The 19,004-nt window shown below is 43.4% G+C and overlaps 1 protein-coding gene and 1 pseudogene across 1 annotated transcript in view; both read right to left on the bottom strand.

Moving 5' to 3' along the window:
- LOC129862049 (transmembrane protein 263-like) overlaps positions 1–19,004 on the bottom strand; it is a 43,442-nt gene that overhangs the window by 10,581 nt on the left and 13,857 nt on the right. The window lies entirely within an intron of this gene.
- LOC129862047 (glyoxalase domain-containing protein 4-like) lies at positions 12,559–17,211 on the bottom strand (annotated as a pseudogene).

Genomic DNA, 19,004 nt, shown 5'->3' with positions numbered 1-19,004 from the left:
ACACACACACACACACACACACACACACACACACACACACACACACACACACACACACACACACACACACACACACACACACACACACACACACACACACACACACACACACACACACACACACACACACACACACGTACACATGGATTTTGCATTGCAAATACGTGGTAGTAGAGTAGTGGCCTGAGGGAAAACAAAGTGTTGTGAAAAGTGTTATGAAATGTAATAAGTTAATTTGTATATAACTGCCTTAATGTTGCTGGACCCCAGGAAGTGTATCTTCTGCATTGACAGGAACTAATATGGATCCATAATAAACCCCAAGAAGAGTTGCTGCTGCCTTGGCAGGAACGAATGGGGATCGATAATAAACCCCAGGAAGAGTTGCTGCTGCCTTGGCAGGAACTAATGGGGATCCATAATAAATACAAATACAAATAGTAGAATGTCACAACCTTACACCTCCTAAGCAACACCATAACGTGCTACATCGTTAAGAGTACAAGGAATTCTGTATGAATTCTCTGGAGACGTACATCATGTTGCCATCAAACACAAAACATTAACCCACTGTGAGTCAACAACACTCATGTCTATTAATATCTAATATGACTATGGCTCTAAACAGGGCTTCAGACAACACAGATGACACATTCTGAAACGTCTTCGTATGTACGACAAACTCCCAAAACATTGTTGAGAACAAACTCCCAAAACATTGTTGAGAACAAACTCCCAAAACATTGTTGAGAACAAACTCCCAAAACATTGTTGAGAACAAACTTCCAAAACATTGTTGAGAACAAACTCCCAAAACAATGTTGAGAACAAACTCCCAAAACATTGTTGAGAACAAACTCCCAAAACATTGTTGAGAACAAACTTCCAAAACATTGTTGAGAACAAACTCCCAAAACAATGTTGAGAACAAACTCCCAAAACATTAGCTTGATATTGGTCTGTAGGAACACGCATCAGTGGTTTGGGACCTAAAGGTTTTACGAAGGCAGTATTCAGACACCTTGACTTTTCCCACATTTTGTTACGTTACAGCCTTATTCTAAAATGGATAAAAACACATAATACCCAATAATGACAACGCGAAAACAGTTTTTTAGAATTTTTTGCAAATGTATTAAAAAATAAAAAACAGAAATACCTTATTTACATAAATATTCAGACCCTTTGCTATGAGACTCGAAATTGAGCTCAGGTGGATCCTGTTTCCATTGATCCTCCTTGATATGTTTCTGCAACTTGATTGGAGTTCACCTGTGGTCAATTTAATTGATTGGACAAGATTTGAAAAGGCACACACCTGTCTATATAAGGTCCCACAGTTGACAGCGCATGTCAGAGCAAAAACAAAGCCACAAGGTCGAAGGAATTGTCCGTAGAGCTCAGAGACAGGATTGTGTCGAGGCACAGATCTGGGGAAGGGTACCAAAACATTTCTGCAGAATTGAAGGTCCCCAAGAACACAGTGGCCTCCATCATTCTTAAATGGAAGAAGTTTGGAACCACCAAGACTCTTCCTAGAGCAAACTGAGCAATCGGGGGAGAAGGGCCTTAGTCAGGGAGGTGACCAAGAACCCGACGGTCACTCTGACAGAGCTCTAGAGTTCCTCTGTGGAGATGGAGAACCTTCCAGAAGGAAAACCATCTCTGCAGCACTCCACTATTCAGGCCTTTACGGTCACAGCAAATGACCCTTCTTATTTCATCAACACTGTCAAATACAAGTCTATTATAAGCCTATAATAATGTAGAAAACAAATCAAATTATTAATTATATGTAATTTATAAATGACATAGGGGAAAGAAAACTACGTTTTGACATTCATTTAGTCTCTAAACAGCAGCCTTTCTTTGCATCCTATGGAGTGAGCATGTGAAACACCATAAATATCATGTCCATACAACCTAATGTCACGGGCCGATAATAAACCCAGATGCTGATGGAGCCAAATATTCCCTCACCGTCTGTGTTCTGGAACAACCTTTAAAACCATCCTTGTCTGTGTCCCAAATGATTCTCTATTCCCTATTTAATGTACTATTTTTGTCTAAGGTAGTGCACTATATAGGGAATAAGGTGCCATTTGGGATGAAACCCTTGTCTCTTCTTAGTGAAGAACCTCTCTTAGGAGGCCAGTAAATTGCAGAGGTAAGGTATGCCTGCCGTAAAGCTTGCCATAAATAATAATCCCATAAAACAAAGATAATGTCTTGTCCAAAATCGCACCCTATTCCCTATGTAGTGCACTGCTTTTGACCAGGGAATTAGGGAATTTCCTGATATTAGGGACCAGCCAATCAACCTGTTGAGGGTATCATACCTGTATGGTAGGCTAGTTCAATTCTACCAGGGGAGGAAGCTTTAGCAGCCTGCAGGCTAATTCAGCCTCTGCTGAGTCTGAGGGGATGAGGTTACGTCCCAAATGAAACCCTATTCCCTTTACAGTGTACTACTAACAACCATAGGCCTCATAGGCTCTGCTCAAAAGTAGTCCACTATATAGAAAATAGGGTACCATTTGGGATGCTACCCAAGGAGGAAGAGAATCCAGATACTGCAGTGTGGCGACTCACTGAGTCCCAGACGGTCTATTAGAGACTGACACACACAGACGCACGCACGCACGCACGCACGCACAAGACAATTAGAGACTAGCTTTAATGTGAACCAATGAGCCTACAGGGAGCTGGGAGCTGCTGCTGCTGCCATGGCATCATGGCTCTCTCCTCTACTCTGTGTGTGTCTGCATGCGTCTGTGTGTTTTACAGTGGACCCTGGTGAATCAGAAACCCAGGATACCTCTCCTGTACAATATACAGATCCTCACTCAGACCATTCCTTCTCCTCCTGCATAGTAACTACCTCATAACATCTGAATGGGAATACTGATTACACAACCAAGAGCTCCACGCTGTTATAACAGACAAGATCTACCTACTGTACCATATCTCTAGCAGATCTTTAGTGTCGTCTTGCCAACTATGTTTTTGGCTATATACCGACAGCAGATGGTATTCATCCTAGGCCTGCATTGTAGCTTAACAAGTTAAATATAGCTAGAATCCTTAGTTGCTACATACATTTTTTTGGGACTTATAAATTAATGATATATACCCATTGATTGTTGATGAATATAACTTATAAATGCCTCATGAGCTTAGTTCAACAGTCGTACCCCATCAGAACCTCAAATATAAGCTTGTTTTACTTGTTTGTAAACCATGTCAATGTAAACAATCACGGCATAGCCTCAAAACATGATTACAAATATAATTTGGATATCGTGGATGGTCAGTCCTCGCATCCATAGTTTACGAATTTGAAAGTGGTTAAATTTCTCCAGGCTCATCCCTCAGCTTTTTACCTAAACAGGGGCGGGGTGTCCGCTTTGTTATTGTTTCAACTAAGGATTCTAAATTTAATCAGGACTTTTCTGTGTTTATTTATTTGAGAGCTTTGTGCGAAATACGGCTAGCCTCTCTAAACCTTTAATATCCTTGTGTTTAGGCAAGTATAACTTCACACTTGACTGGTCCATAATAAAATCACCAGATCAGCCAGAGTCCTCCACACACACACACAAGCACACATGCATACACACACACCACACAGTCTTTTGTTAGATTAGATTTTTCCTATTTCTCCAACACAGTTTAGTGATCAAACTATTCTGCATTACACACAGGTTGGGAACTAGAGAATGATATCAATACCATACTGTTCTCTCAATCGATACCTCAGAGTATTTGGGCCAAGGTGCAAAGAGGGGAATAAGAGCTGAACCCCTCCCTCAGATCGAATGGAGACAGGCAGGAAGGCCCCAGGGTAAAGACAAACCACAGGTCTATGTAAACAAGGAGAGCAGTCAAGACTACCACCACCACCTCAGAGTCTTAGTGGAGGGAGAAAACAGGAAACAAAGATAAACAACATGCCATCTGATATAGCGTAGCCTGAAAATATTTTTGGTATGTCAGATTGTTCTGGCAATTCTCACATAGAAAGCTAATTGAGAGGAAGGACGTTTGATATGCTTTTTACATTTGTATCACAAACAATTTCTGACAAAATCATGATGAAGGTGGCCATTTTAGGCTATTTGTAGACCTCTACATGCCTCCTGTAAGACCCCTGACCCGATTCAGGAAACTAGGCATATGTCACAATTCACGACATTACAGGAGAGCAGTTTGAACGTAAAGATGTATTTTTTATCAAAATATGTTTTTTGGAACAAATGCCTTCTTGAACATGTGAACTTGCATGTGCCTTAATAACAAACTTGTATACCATCTATAAATATGAATAAAATTATTAAATTGCGAGCCTTGTTCGTTAAGCCACATGAAGAGACAGCAACCTTCCCACTAGCCATGATTGGCTGAGATGAGTGGGCTGGACATGCCGAGAGATGAGTTCGGATTGGTCTGCCATATAAAAGGCTTTTGTCCATTTGAGCTGGTCAGTCTGTGTTGGTAATCCTGTCGAACGCGGCTTTTTTAAATGTATCGTGTAGTGGACTACCTGTTCAGGAGTCTTATGGCTTGGGGGTAAAAACTGTTGAGAAGACGTTTTGTCCTAGACTTGGCACTCCGGTACCGCTTGACTGGGGTGGCTGGGGTCTTTGACAATTTTTAGGGACTTCCTCTGACACAGCCTGGTGTAGAGGTCCTGGATGGCAGGCTGTTTAGCTCCAGTGATGTACTGGGCCGCACGCACTACGCTCTGTAGCACCTTGCGTCGGAGGCAATTGCCAAGCAATTGCCATACCAGGCAGTGATGCAACCAAACAGGATGCTCTTGATGATGTTGCAGTAGAACCTTTTGAGGATCTCAAGACCCATGCCAAGTCTTTATAGTTTCCTGAGTGGGAATAGGCTTTGTCGTGCCCTCTTCACGACTGTCTTGGTGTGTTTGGACCATTCTGGTATGTTGGTGATGTGGACACCAAGGAACTTGAAGCTCTCAACCTATTCCACTACAGCCCCGTCGATGAGAATGGGGGCGTGCTCGGTCCTCCTTTTTCTGTAGTCCACAATCATCTCCTTAGTCTTGGTTACGTTGAGGGATAGGTTGTTATTCTGGCACCACCCGGCCAGGTCTCTGACCTCCTCCCTATAGGCTGTCTCGTCATTGTCGGTGATCCGGCCTACCACTGTTGTGTCGTCTGCAATTTTAATGATCGTGTTGGAGTCGTGCCTGGCCATGCAGTCGTGGGTGAACAGGGAGTAGAGGAGGGGAATGAGCACGCACCCCTGGGGGGCCCCAATGTTGAGGATCAGCGTGGCAGATGTGTTGCTATCTTCCCTCACCACCTGGGGACGGCCCATCAGGAAGTCCAGGATCCAGTTGCAGAGGGAGATGTTTAGTCCCAGGATCCTTAGCTTAGTGATGAGCTTTGAGGGTACTATGGTGTTGAACGCTAAGCTGTAGTCAATGAATAGCATTCTCACATAGGTGTTCCTTTTGTCCAGGTGAGAAAGGGCAGTGTGGAGTGCAATAGAGATTGCATCATCTGTGGATCTGTTTGGGTGGTATGCAAATTGGAGTGGGTCTAGGGTTTCTGGGATAATGGTGTTGATGTGAGTTGATGTGAGTTGAGGTGAGTGCTGAGGTGAGTGAGGGGAGTGCTACGTGTCTGTAGTCACTTAGGCAGGTTGCCTTTGTGTTCTTGGGCACAGGGACTATGGTGGTCTGCTTGAAACATGTTGGCATTACAGACTCAATCAGGGACATGTTAAAAATGTCAGTGAAGACACCTGCCAGTTGGTCAGCACATACCCAGAGCACACGTCCTGGTAATCCGTCTGGCCCCGCAGCCTTGTGAATGTTGACCTGTTTAAAGATCTTACTCACGTCGGCTACGGAGAGCGTGATCACACAGTCGTCCGGAACAGCTGATGCTCTCATGCATGCCTCAGTGTTGCTTGCCTTGAAGCGAGCATAGAAGTGATTTAGCTCGTCTGGTAGGCTTGTGTCACTGGGCAGCTTTCGGCTGTGCTTCCCTTTGTAGTCTGTAATAGTTTGCAAGCCCTGCCACATAAGATGAGCTTCGGAGTCGGTGTAGTATGATTCAATCTTAGCCCTGTATTGACGCTTTGCCTGTTTGATGGTTCGTCACAGGGCATAGCAGGATTTCTTATAAGCTTCTGGGTTAGTCCCGCACCTCGAAAGTGGCAGCTCCACCCCTTAGCTCAGTGCGAATGTTGCCTGTAATCCATGGCTTCTGGTTGGGGTATGTACGTACAGTCACTGTGGGGACGATGTCCTCAATGCACTTATTGATAAAGCCAGTGACTGATGTGGTGTACTCCTCAATGACATCGGAGAATCCCGGAACATGTTCCAGTCTGTGCTAGCAAAACAGTCCTGTAGTTTAGCATCTGCTTCATCTGACCACTTTTTTATAGACCGAGTCACTGGTGCTTCCTGCTTTAATTTTTGCTTGTAAGCAGGAATCAGGGGGATAGAGTTGTGGTCGGATTTACCAAATGGACGGCGAGGGAGAGCTTTGTACGCGTCTCTGTGTGTGGAGTACAGTTGATCTAGATTTTCTTTCCCTCTGGTTGCACATTTAACATGTTGATAGAAATTTGGTAGAACTGATTTAAGTTTCCCTGTATTAAAATCTCTGGCCACTAGGAGCGCCTCCTCTGGGTGAGTGGTTTCCTGTTTGCTTATTTCCTTATACAGCTGACTGAGTGCGGTCTTAGTGCCAGCATCTGTCTGTGGTGGTAAATAAACAGCCACGAAAAGTATAGCTGAAAACTCTCTAGGCAAGTAGTGTGGCCTGCAATTTATCACAATATACTCTACTTCAGGCGAGCAAGATCGAGAGACTTCCTTAGATTTCGTGCACCAGCTGTTGTTTACAAATATGCACAGACCGCCCCCCTCGTCTTACCTGAGTGTGCTGTTCCATCTTGCCGGTGCAACGTATATCCCGCTAGCTGTATATCCATGTCATCATTCAGCCACGATTCCGTGAAACAGGATATTACAGTTTTTGATGTCCCGTTGGTAGGATATTTGTGATCGTACCTCGTCTAATTTATTGTCCAATGATTGCACGTTGGTGAGTAATATAGACGGTAACAGCAGATTTCCCACTCGCCTTCTACTGATCCTTCCTCCTCTTGCAAATAACTGGGATGTTAGCCTTGTCGGGTGTTAGGAGAATATCCTGTGCGTCCTGCTTGTTGAAGAAAAAATCTTCGTCCAATCCGAGGTGAGTGATCGTTGTCATGATATCCAGAAGCTCTCAGTCTAATCCGAGGTGAGTGATCACTGTCCTGATATCCAGAAGCTCTTTTTTTGCCGTAAGATGCGTTGCAGAAACATTATGTACAAAACAAGTTACAAATAACACGAAAAAAACCACATAATAGCAGAATTGGTTGGGAGCCCGTAAAACTGCTGCCATTTCTTCCGGCGCCATTTTTATTATCATTTCATTATTCATTATTATTTGTGGCATGCATCCATGACAGGGAGACGCATCCATCAAGCATGATGATGTATAAGGGTAAGATAGTCTAGCGTAAGCTAGCTACATTTTCAGATATTACACGTTTTTACAGAAAGTGGTTTCATTTCAAGCTAAAGTGTACTGTTAGCTATCCCTAGCTAACGTTAGGTGGCTGGCTTGTTAGCTAATGTGATGTGTGTGATCTTACATGTTTTTTACCCAGCTAGGTTAATTCTTTACCTAGGTAGCTAGCTACATGTCTTAAGCTAAAGTGTACAACACCCGTTGAATATGGCTGGTGTCAGTAAACTTCGGGAAAAAATGATGAAATTGTTGCCAGCAGAGCTGGTTAGGCTGTTTTCATGTTATTCAGAGGTAAACAAATCATTGGCCAGAGTGTCAAGTGTGCGCTCTGAACGCAAGGAGATGGGTGGGGCTAAAGCTTAAGAGGGGGTAAAATGATGCTGAATGGGTGTAGACAAAGAAGAGCCCTCTCACCGAAACACTAAAATGGCATTTTCTCAAAACTTAGTTTACAAGTGGATCAACTTTCATAGCAGAATTACTTTCCCATTGTTCCTCAAATGTAGTGTATGATTTACCATTTTGTAGCTTTGAGTCTCTACTTCTATCCAATGTAAAAAACAGAAATTAAAATGTTGCTGCTACATGAGACCGAATCCAGGTGGTGAGTCACCTATGATCCGTGAAGGTACATGACACAGACAACATCTTGGTGTCATTGTTCTCTCAAACATGGAGAATGTCTAGATTCTGAAAACAAAAATGACATTCATTCAACATTAAAATTACTAATATGAACTTTGGATTTTGTTCATTTTAAAACATATTGTTTTAAACAATATACTCTACAAGTTGGCCTACATCACATTTCCAGAGTGGGTGCTCTTCTACTTTTTAAGTTCTGATCCATTTTATGAGCACCACCAACAAAGTGAATGGGAAAATGGATTCAAAGGGAACTCCCTCTGTTGGTGATTTGCTGCATGTGGAATCCTAAAGGAGTGATGTGACTAGTTAATGAACTGTAATGTCATCTTCTATGTATAAAATGGGTAATGTCTTCAAAATTAGCAGAGAACCCACTGAATATATTCTTCCAAACAATATGTCGAAAAATAAGCAACATTGAAAAGGGTCGTTTTTAGGTATTCATATTAATAGTTTTAATGTTGAATCAATTAATGGACACTCCATATTTTAGAGCACACTATAAGGAGTACAATGACACCAAAATGCTGTCTGTATCATGTGTTGTTCACGGATCATAGGGTCTTACAAAGGCATATATACATGTAGGTCTAAAAAGGGCCTAAAATGAGCACTTTCATCAAAAAAACATAGACGTTTCTATGAGAGAATTGACAGAATAATCTGAGATACCAAAAATATATTTGGGCCTTCTTGGTGTGGAATCGCCCGTTATTGTTCACACCCTGGAAATAGTTGGTAAGTATACACCAAACACAATAATTTAGATAGCCAACAGTTTTCCAGATTGAATGCTTTGTAAGATAACAACTGTTGTAGAACAAAAAAACATGTATTATTTAAGGATTACTTTTATTTAACTATTGACCTCATCTAAAGGCAATGGTGGCAAAAATTGACAATAAATAAACCTGTTATTTACATCTCAGACAGAGTTTGATTCACAGGGTCTGGGCATTTTACACCCCAAATTACACATTTGGTCACACATTGTAGACTGATTTCACACTGTTCCTCAACTACCTGAAAAGAAAATGTCTGTTTACCGACTGTGTTTGACACCATGCAGCCTCCTCCACGTCACCCCACATTAGCAGAAGAAAATACTTCACCCTAACAGCCCAGCAGCCACCCGCCCGTCTCTGTCTTTATCCGTCTCTCACTCAGCCTAAGCTTCTGTCTCAGTGCTTCTTAACTAGTGTTGTCTCCAGGAAGACAAGGCAAGGCGATGCTGAGCTCAGCAGTGCTGTTAACTGAGGTGATGACGACTCAAGTCTCAGTAAACTCCAACCTCCTCCACAGCACAGCACACATATTGGAAATGCAATTAAAAGATAGTGGCAAGTATCTAGACCTGACGACTAGTTATTATGTCTTTGTCACTCAATTAACACATTAAGTCTGCATCCTATGGGTCCTGGTCAAAAGTAGTGCACTTCAAAGGGAATAGGGTGCCATATGAGAAGCAGTCTAAAACATTAAAACCGAGCTCCGTTTTGCTTAGCTTTAACCTTCCTACAGTGGTCTCAAATAGGACACTGAATCATCTCGACTCAGATGTTCGCAGCAAGGCCAGATCCTGTATTTCTGCTACTGGCGGTGTTTATATCGGGTTGCATTCTTAATTTATACTTCAGTCAAATTTGACTTGCTACCTGCACACTCAGTATTATAAAAACAAACTCTCGTCATAGGCTGAGCAATAGGTTTGAGGTTGTACGTTCCGTACGTAAGATAGTGAAATACAGACCTCTCCCAGCTACCCAGCACTAAGACATTATACACACGTCACATTGCCTTCATACAAGTACACGTACAGTTAGTCACGCAAACACACATGGGCGAACAAACACATATCCCCCCAACACATACACAGGTCCATAAGTCAACTGCAATATCTACAGGCAGAGGCTCTTCAACTAGCTTCGCTGACAGGCGGTGTCCGTGCCTACACTGCTAACGCATGAACATGGTCCCTACAGACAGCAGGGCCAGTAAAGGCCAGTCAGTCCTAAGGATAACCAGAGCAGGGTGATGGAGACATGTACAAACATCAGGCAAACCATTCATGTCTCAGCTTTGTATTTTCCCTCATGACTCTGCATACGACCCAATGACTAAAGCTGATTATCCTCCCACACATTCCTCTCCTCAAGGCTGCATAACTCAACCTAACTCCCAACAACACAACCTTCCCTAGAATAATATCACTATGATCTACACAGCTTCTGGCTATATATGACCTGACCACCCTTTCCCTCCCATCTCCCACCTGTCAGACTGTCTGCTGTGATATGTTCCTTCTAGGAATTTGTCATTGCACTGTTAGTTGCTGTTGTTGGGTAGAAGTAAGTGTCTAAGACAGAGTTCTGTTGAACAATTAGCAGGCTATAGCATATAGCCGAATATATATGTGTGTGTGTGTGTGTGTGTGTGTGTGTGTGTGTGTGTGTGTGTGTGTGTCAGACATCTGAATCAGTATTGGTCTTGTGGGTTGTTGATTTCATGCAGCACCTTATTTCTTCAAATATCACGTCGACCAACACTTCATCGCCCCGTTACCAGGCAACTACCACTTGTGTCAAAAAACAACAACAAAACATCACTCATTTCATCGCTGAATTTCCATCCATTTTTCAGAAGATGCTAGACTTAAAATGATACTGACTGTGTTATTTCCCTCTTATTCAAGCCCGAAAGTCTGAATTCTTTTTTCTCTTCAGCGCAAACCTCAAAGAAACCTTCCGTTTGTCATCCTGTGAAGAAAACGCAAAATAATAATACTTTCGCTCTTCTCTCCATTTCCTCTCACCCTCTTCTGGGAAAATAGCTCTTTGTACTTTCCAACAAGAGTGCTAAAGATCAATCCAATTCCACAGTCATGAATAAAATGTCACTTTGTCTTTTGATACAGAACTATGACATTTCAAGGGTCTGCCAAAAAGGTTAAATTTAGATATTCCTCTTTCTAGGGACCAGGGGGGGGGGGTCTACCAATGAGTGTAAGTAGTTCTCATTCACTGATACTAAGAGCGTAATAGTTATTTTCTCATTTTAGCATGTTTCTTTTGCAAATGTCTATGCATCTTAGCAGCCTGGTTGATTGTACCGTTGTGGTGTGTGTGGAAACAACATGTATCCTAATGACTGGTGAAAAAACAAAAGCCTGAATGAGAAACTAAGCTACATAGTAAACTGTGTTAAAAGTAATTAGTCTAACTATTTTCACCCAGAAAAAGATCCCATATCATCGGTCCCCAAAGTAAAATTCGGAAAAATTATTTATAACTTTGTTCTGGTCCCCCGACCATCCGCTCAAGAAAAAAAAAATAGCCTGCGGCTGAATGTAATTGGAATAGAGAATAGGGTGATATTTGAGACACATACTCGCATGAACAGAGTAAATTACCATATATAGGCATAGTTTACTTCCATTATTACATCCAACAGTGTCTTCACTCTCTCTGACCGGATGGAATATATCATCATCTATCGCTGCCAGATGCGGCAGCAGCTCTGACTCTGGGGTATATCATCAGAACATCTCTGACCTTGGGATATATCAGCTCTGACTCTGGGGTATATCATCCTCTCTGACTCTGGGGTATATCATCCTCTCTGACTCTGGGGTAAATTATCCTCTCTGACTCTGGGGTAAATGATCCTCTCTGATTCTGGGGTATATCATCCTCTCTGACTCTGGAGTATATCATCCTCTCTGACTCTGGGGTATATCATCCTCTTTGACTCTGGGGTAAATGATCCTCTCTGACTCTGGGGTAAATGATCCTCTCTGACTCTGGGGTATGTCCTCCTCTCTGACTCTGGGGTATGTCATCCTCTCCGACTCCGGGGTGTGTCACACGCTCCGGCTCCGGGGTGTGTCACACGCTCCGGCTCCGGGGTGTGTCACACGCTCCGGCTCCGGGGTGTGTCACACGCTCCGGCTCCGGGGTGTGTCACACGCTCCGGCTCCGGGGTGTGTCACACGCTCCGGCTCCGGGGTGTGTCACACGCTCCGGCTCCGGGGTGTGTCACACGCTCCGGGGTGTGTCACACGCTCCGACTCCGGGGTGTGTCACACGCTCCGACTCCGGGGTGTAGCACACGCTCCGACTCCGGGGTGTAGCACACGCTCCGACTCCGGGGTGTAGCACACGCTCCGACTCCGGGGTGTAGCACACGCTCCGACTCCGGGGTGTAGCACACGCTCCGACTCCGGGGTGTAGCACACGCTCCGACTCAGGGGTGTAGCACACGCTCCGACTCAGGGGTGTATCATCCTCTCGGACTCTGGGGTATATCATCCTCTCTGACTCTGGGGTAAATGATCCTCTCTGACTCTGGGGTAAATGATCCTCTCTGATTCTGGGGTATATCATCCTCTCTGACTCTGGGGTATATCATCCTCTCTGACTCTGGGGTATATCATCCTCTCTGACTCTGGGGTAAATGATCCTCTCTGACTCTGGGGTATACCATCCTCTCTGACTCTGGGGTATATCATCCTCTCTGACTCTGGGGTAAATTATCCTCTCTGACTCTGGGGTAAATGATCCTCTCTGATTCTGGGGTATATCATCCTCTCTGACTCTGGGGTATATCATCCTCTCTGACTCTGGGGTAAATTATCCTCTCTGACTCTGGGGTAAATGATCCTCTCTGATTCTGGGGTATATCATCCTCTCTGACTCTGGGGTATATCATCCTCTCTGACTCTGGGGTATATCATCCTCTCTGACTCTGGGGTAAATGATCCTCTCTGACTCTGGGGTATACCATCCTCTCTGACTCTGGGGTATATCATCTCTTACTCTTTGGTATATCATCTTTGACTGGGATATATCATCAGCACAACTGCATAATCAAACAAAAACGATCATAATGGGGGGAAAAATATGAATAAATAAAGTTTCAGAAAGAGGAGAGAAGACAGGAGTAAACCATTAGTCATGCTGAAACCAAACGTGGTGGGAATGAAAACTAGCCTACACTGAGAGAATATAATACAGCGTAGTACAAGGCTTGTTCTACAGTAGGACAATAGAAACCATGTCCCTGATGATGAATGGTTGTAGGCTCCTGTAAAGAAAAATAGCTAGAATGCTTCTAAAAACAGCTTGACGAACAATCACCAGATTCCAAGTCAGATAATAGGCATTAAACATGTCCCGTCCCAAGCACTCAACCTTTAGTAGAGGCTGAGTAGGCAGCAAGGATTCAGTTTGCTGGTGAAAATACTTCTACATATAAGCCTAGCTAGCTACACTGCTCAACAAAACACTATTCTCACTATTGGACCTGGTAAAAGACCCGAGGAAATGTATGCTAATAATAGACCCATAGAACCACTATACAATACAACATATAGCAGGCCAGGTTTGTACAGCACAGAGGCTTTTCAAGAAAAGAATACATGATTTCTTTGATATGAAATAGCATGGTCTGGTAAACAAAACTAGTATTGTCCTATAAGCAATTCCTATGCCTCCTGTCCACTACTCTGTCCGACACATGACAAGAAAGACATTACAGACAAAATCTTTACAATTGACATACATTTCCAACATTAACATGTAGTGTAGTGGAAAAAAAGTCTGAATAATTGTCCTATTGCATGGTTGAAAATACAAGTGAGTGGTGTGAAACTACAATAAGCCATTTCCATGCTTCCTGTCAACTACTCTTTTGAGTGGTCTGAAACTACAATCTAGCCTATAGTCATGAATCTTGTCCTTGAGGCAAAAAAAATTCCACTAGATGGGCCAGCTGCAAAAAAAACAAACCAAATATATATACACACACACACACACACACACACACACACACACACACACACACACACACACACACACACACACACACACACACACACACACACACACACACACACACACACACACACACACAACCGGTCAAATGTTTTAAAACACCTTCTCATTCCAGGGTTTTTCTTTATATTTTACTATTTTCTAATAATCATGAAGACATCAGTGAAGACATCAAAACACATATGGAATCATTTAGTAAACAAATCAAAATATATTTTATATTTGAGATTCTTGAAATAGCCACCCTTTTCATTGAATATATGCTTTTTGGTCTTAATTTAAGGTTAGGGTTAGGAATTAGAGTCAGCAGTGTGGTTAAGGTTAGGGTTAAGATTAGGGTTAAGCATTAAGGTTAGGGTTAAGATTAGGGTTAAGCTTTAAGGTTAGGGTTAAGATTAGGGTTATGTTTAAAATCAGATTTTAGGACTTTGTGGCTGTGCCAGCTAGTGACAACTCTGCAGGGCAGCCTCCAGATTCATGATGAGAAAAAGGTTGAACATGCAATACATCGTGTCAACAGCAACCTTTAAGCACAGTATCTTATTGATACATCAAATGTGTGATTCGTCCTGTTTCTTTTTGTAATATCCCTTGTTGTATGGTGTGTTTCCATGTGATTTAATTCCCACATCCATACTGCCTGCTTTAAAAGGTACAGACTGCGATTCAACTTCTTGTGGTTTGTAAACAACAGAGTAATAAAACCATATATTTTGGGTCATAATAAAGACAGACAGTGGTGCTAAACTCATTATATTCTTCAGGAATCAATGGGTATACATCAATCATTGAAATGACCCTTAAACAGCTTCCCAAATCCCAGACTGCCCGCTTTAGGTCCAGCTCTCCCTTCTCTGAGACTCTCCCCTCAGCCCACTCTGACTGGGAGGCTGGATGAGAAATAAGGCTGAATTTCTGCTGGCCCTGACAGGACCCAATCCCTCATCTGCTGGGATTTATGGAAGAAAATCAAAGTTGTTCAGCTCCTACATCTCATCTCACACACACACACACACACACACACACACACACACACACACACACACACACACACCACACACATACACACACATACACACACATACACACACATACACACACATACACACACACACACAAACACACACAAACACAGCATTTCGTGTCAGTGTTTGTGCTCTGAAGGATCTAACAGAGACATCCATCCATCACCTGAGCCATTTCCACGGCAGGCAGACAGGGTCTGTTTATGGGATGTATGGCCACATTTGGATGGTAGCAGAGTGCGTGTGTAAAACGGGGATGAGACAGAGAGAGAGAAAGAGAGACAGAGAGAAAGAAAGAGAGTTTGAGTTTTAAAGAACCTTTATTGGGTCTGGGAACGAACAGCCCAATAAAGGCTCAAACAACAACGCAGATCTCATGGGGTGTCCAGGCTAACCAAGATAGTAAGGATTTTACGGTTTTCTTTTGTCATCAGTGCTTCAAGATCTGCCAACTGCTCACGTGGACAAGAGAATGCTATACGTCCAAAGGCTTTCCCATGATCTACTGTCCCAACAATGTTGTGAAGCTGTAGTTTACACTGAGTGTCTGTGAATCCCATCAGCACAGCCTTCTTCTCCTCATTGCTCTCTTTCACCTTTATCCCCAGAAGGGAGGAGCAGCAGTGTATTGATTCCTGCAAGTCAGACCCTGCCGGACTCACCTTCTGTATGGGATCATTGGGAGGCTGTTCTTTGTCCACTAGGTAGAAGTGATAACCTCATGGGGCCTCAGCCAGAAAAAGGCCTTTCCAACCTCAGTGAAGGGATAACTAAGGGCCAACCAAGCTGCTTAGCATTGCTGACAGCCTACATAATTGCCTACATAATTGTAGATCAGTTCAGCCACAAAGCGACCATCCTCTGGCCCAAAGTCGACCATTGCCTTGCTCCATTTTCCATCATAAGGGCCCTTACAAGTTGCTTTACATCCTCTTCAAACTCTTTGAAATCTTCATGCCGAGCACATTTCGGTAAAAGGTGGCTGTTTTGCGTCTGTCACCCACTTTGAAAACTAACTGCAAGGCTCACTTCAAAGCCATGATAACCCAAGTGAGTTTGTTATGTACTATATGATTATATATCACACTCAGTTTGTCTAAGTTGATCGAGGATCCTTGAAATTGATTGCCATATAGAGAAGAGAAAGGAAAAGCAGAAGAAACCACAGAGAAACCAGACAAAGAGAAAAAAAAACACCCTATAAGGCATGAGCATCATCATTGTTTTAATTTTCTCTTAACCTGACCACGTTTCCCACTACCTTTGGTTGCAGTGACAGCAGTAACACATTTCCTCAAGCGGAAACGCTTCTTCACACTCAACTGGTCTAACCTCACCATCTTCTGTAACGCCATAGCTGACATCACAAACTTATCAACATAAAAAAAAAAATCTGCCAATTTGACAGATTTCCCAAAAGTCTGATCCAGGAACCCATTTACCTCCTCTAGATTGTAAATTGAGTCGTCACCAGATGCTATCATATCAACAGAGACGTCCATATCCTTCTGATCCTCCTCAACAGAGGCCACAGACCCTTGACTCCCCTCAGCCACATCCCTCTCAACACTCCCCACTTGCACCCCATCACTCATACCGGGCATCTCCTCCACTACCTGGGAGGAAAGCCCCACTTGAACCCCCTCCTGTACCCCATCACTCGTACTGCACATCTCCTCACCAGCCTGGGGAAGTGGCTCCCCAAATCCATCCTGAGTTCCTCCAAGAATATTTTGCTGCTGCACATCAGACGCTATGTCCCCCCTGGTACAAGCTGCAACTCAGTACCCTCAAAACGGACAACTTGTTCCTCAGCAACAGGTGCTTGTGGCTGCTCTACCACTGTGGGCCCACCTCTCCCTACATCAGTGGGCCCAGGCGTTACAAGGACCACCTGCTCCCCTCCCTCCGCCTTTTCCCTTTTCAGGCAAGCATGTCATTTATGGCCAACATCTCCACACTCAAAACACCGTTGACTACCTGTACTAGCATAAGCCATATACAGTCTGTTGTCATACTTGACTTTAAACGATAACGCCCAAGTGTGCTCCGGAGTCCAAAAACATAAAAACCTGTCGCCAAAACGACATAACCTATTTCAACGCGGGGTTTTTGAAGCTACATAACCTGTTTCAGAGCCGGTTATGTCGTTTCAAACACCCGGCTCTGAAACAGGTATGTCGTTTCAAACACCCGGCTCTGAAACAGGTATGTCGTTTCAAACACCCGGCTCTGAAACAGGTTAGGCTGTTTTAAACACCCCACGTTGAAATAGGTTATGTCGTTTCAAACACCCCACGTTGAAATAGGTTATGTCGTTTCAAACACCCGGCTCTGAAACAGGTTATGTCGTTTCAAACACCCGGCTCTGAAACAGGTTATGTCGTTTCAAACACCCGGCTCTGAAACAGGTTATGTCGTTTTAAACACCCGGCTCTGAAACAGGTTATGTCGTTTTAAACACCCCACGTTGAAACAGGTTATGTCGTTTCAAACACCCCACGTTGAAACAGGTTATGTAGCTTCAAACACCCCACGTTGAAATAGGTTATGTCGTTTTAAACACCCCACGTTGAAACAGGTTATGTCGTTTCAAACACCCCGCGCTGAAACAGGTTATGTCGTTTCAAACACCCCGCGTTGAAACAGGTTATGTCGTTTCAAACACCCCGCGTTGAAACAGGTTATGTTGTTTCAAACACCCCGCGTTGAAACAGGTTATGTCGTTTCAAACACCCCGCGTTGAAACAGGTTATGTCGTTTCAAACACCCCACGTTGAAATAGGTTATGTCGTTTCAAACACCCCACGTTGAAACAGGTTATGTCGTTTCAAACACCCCGCGTTGAAACAGGTTATGTCGTTTCAAACACCCCGCGTTGAAACAGGTTATGTCGTTTCAAACACCCCGCGTTGAAACAGGTTATGTCGTTTCAAACACCCCACGTTGAAACAGGTTATGTCGTTTTAAACACCCCACGTTGAAACAGGTTATGTCGTTTTAAACACCCCACGTTGAAACAGGTTATGTCGTTTCAAACACCCCACGTTGAAACAGGTTATGTCGTTTCAAACACCCCGCGTTGAAACAGGTTATGTCGTTTCAAACACCCCACGTTGAAGCAGGTTATGTCGTTTCAAACACCCCACGTTGAAACAGGTTATGTAGCTTCAAACAGGTTATGTAGCTTCAAACACCCCACGTTGAAACAGGTTATGTAGCTTCAAACACCCAGTGTTGAAACAGGTTATGTCGTTTTAAACACCCCACGTTGAAACAGGTTATGTCATTTTAAACACCCCGCATTGAAACAGGTTATGTAGCTTCAAACACCCCGCGTTGAAATAGGTTATGTCATTTCAAACACCCCGCATTGAAACAGGTTATGTCGTTTCAAACACCCCGCGTTGAAACAGGTTATGTCGTTTCAAACACCCCGCGTTGAAACAGGTTATGTCGTTTCAAACACCCCGCGTTGAAACAGGTTATGTCGTTTTAAACACCCCGCGTTGAAATAGGTTATGTCGTTTCGGCGACAGGTTTTTATGTTTTTGGACTCCGGAGCATACTTGGGTGGTATCGTGATTTAACTGATCAATAATTATTATGACCAATAAGTAATCACTACGTGCACCACACTGCATAATGCAGGAAGGTACACCTGGAGGTTTCAATGGGAAGGTGAGAGGTCAGAGGTTACAGGTAAAGATTATTTTCAATACTTCAACACACAAAGGCATGTGGTGTTGGGTTGTCATGGAGCCCTGGGAGCTTACAGCGAAAGCTGTGCTTTAATGTGAGCCAAGGTTCTCTATCTACTCTGTCCTTGTGCTACAGCCATATGGCAGAACAGAAGACACAGGAAGTATTGAAGAGGAAAGGTGAACTGTGAAGCAGTAAATCAGCTTTTGACAGGTTGGTTGATGACT

Source organism: Salvelinus fontinalis, chromosome 9 (genome assembly GCF_029448725.1).
Source record: "Salvelinus fontinalis isolate EN_2023a chromosome 9, ASM2944872v1, whole genome shotgun sequence".
Classification (NCBI taxonomy): Eukaryota; Metazoa; Chordata; class Actinopteri; order Salmoniformes; family Salmonidae; genus Salvelinus; species Salvelinus fontinalis.
Note: the sequence above shows the minus strand (reverse complement) of the source record. Positions and strands in the feature narration are given on the sequence as shown.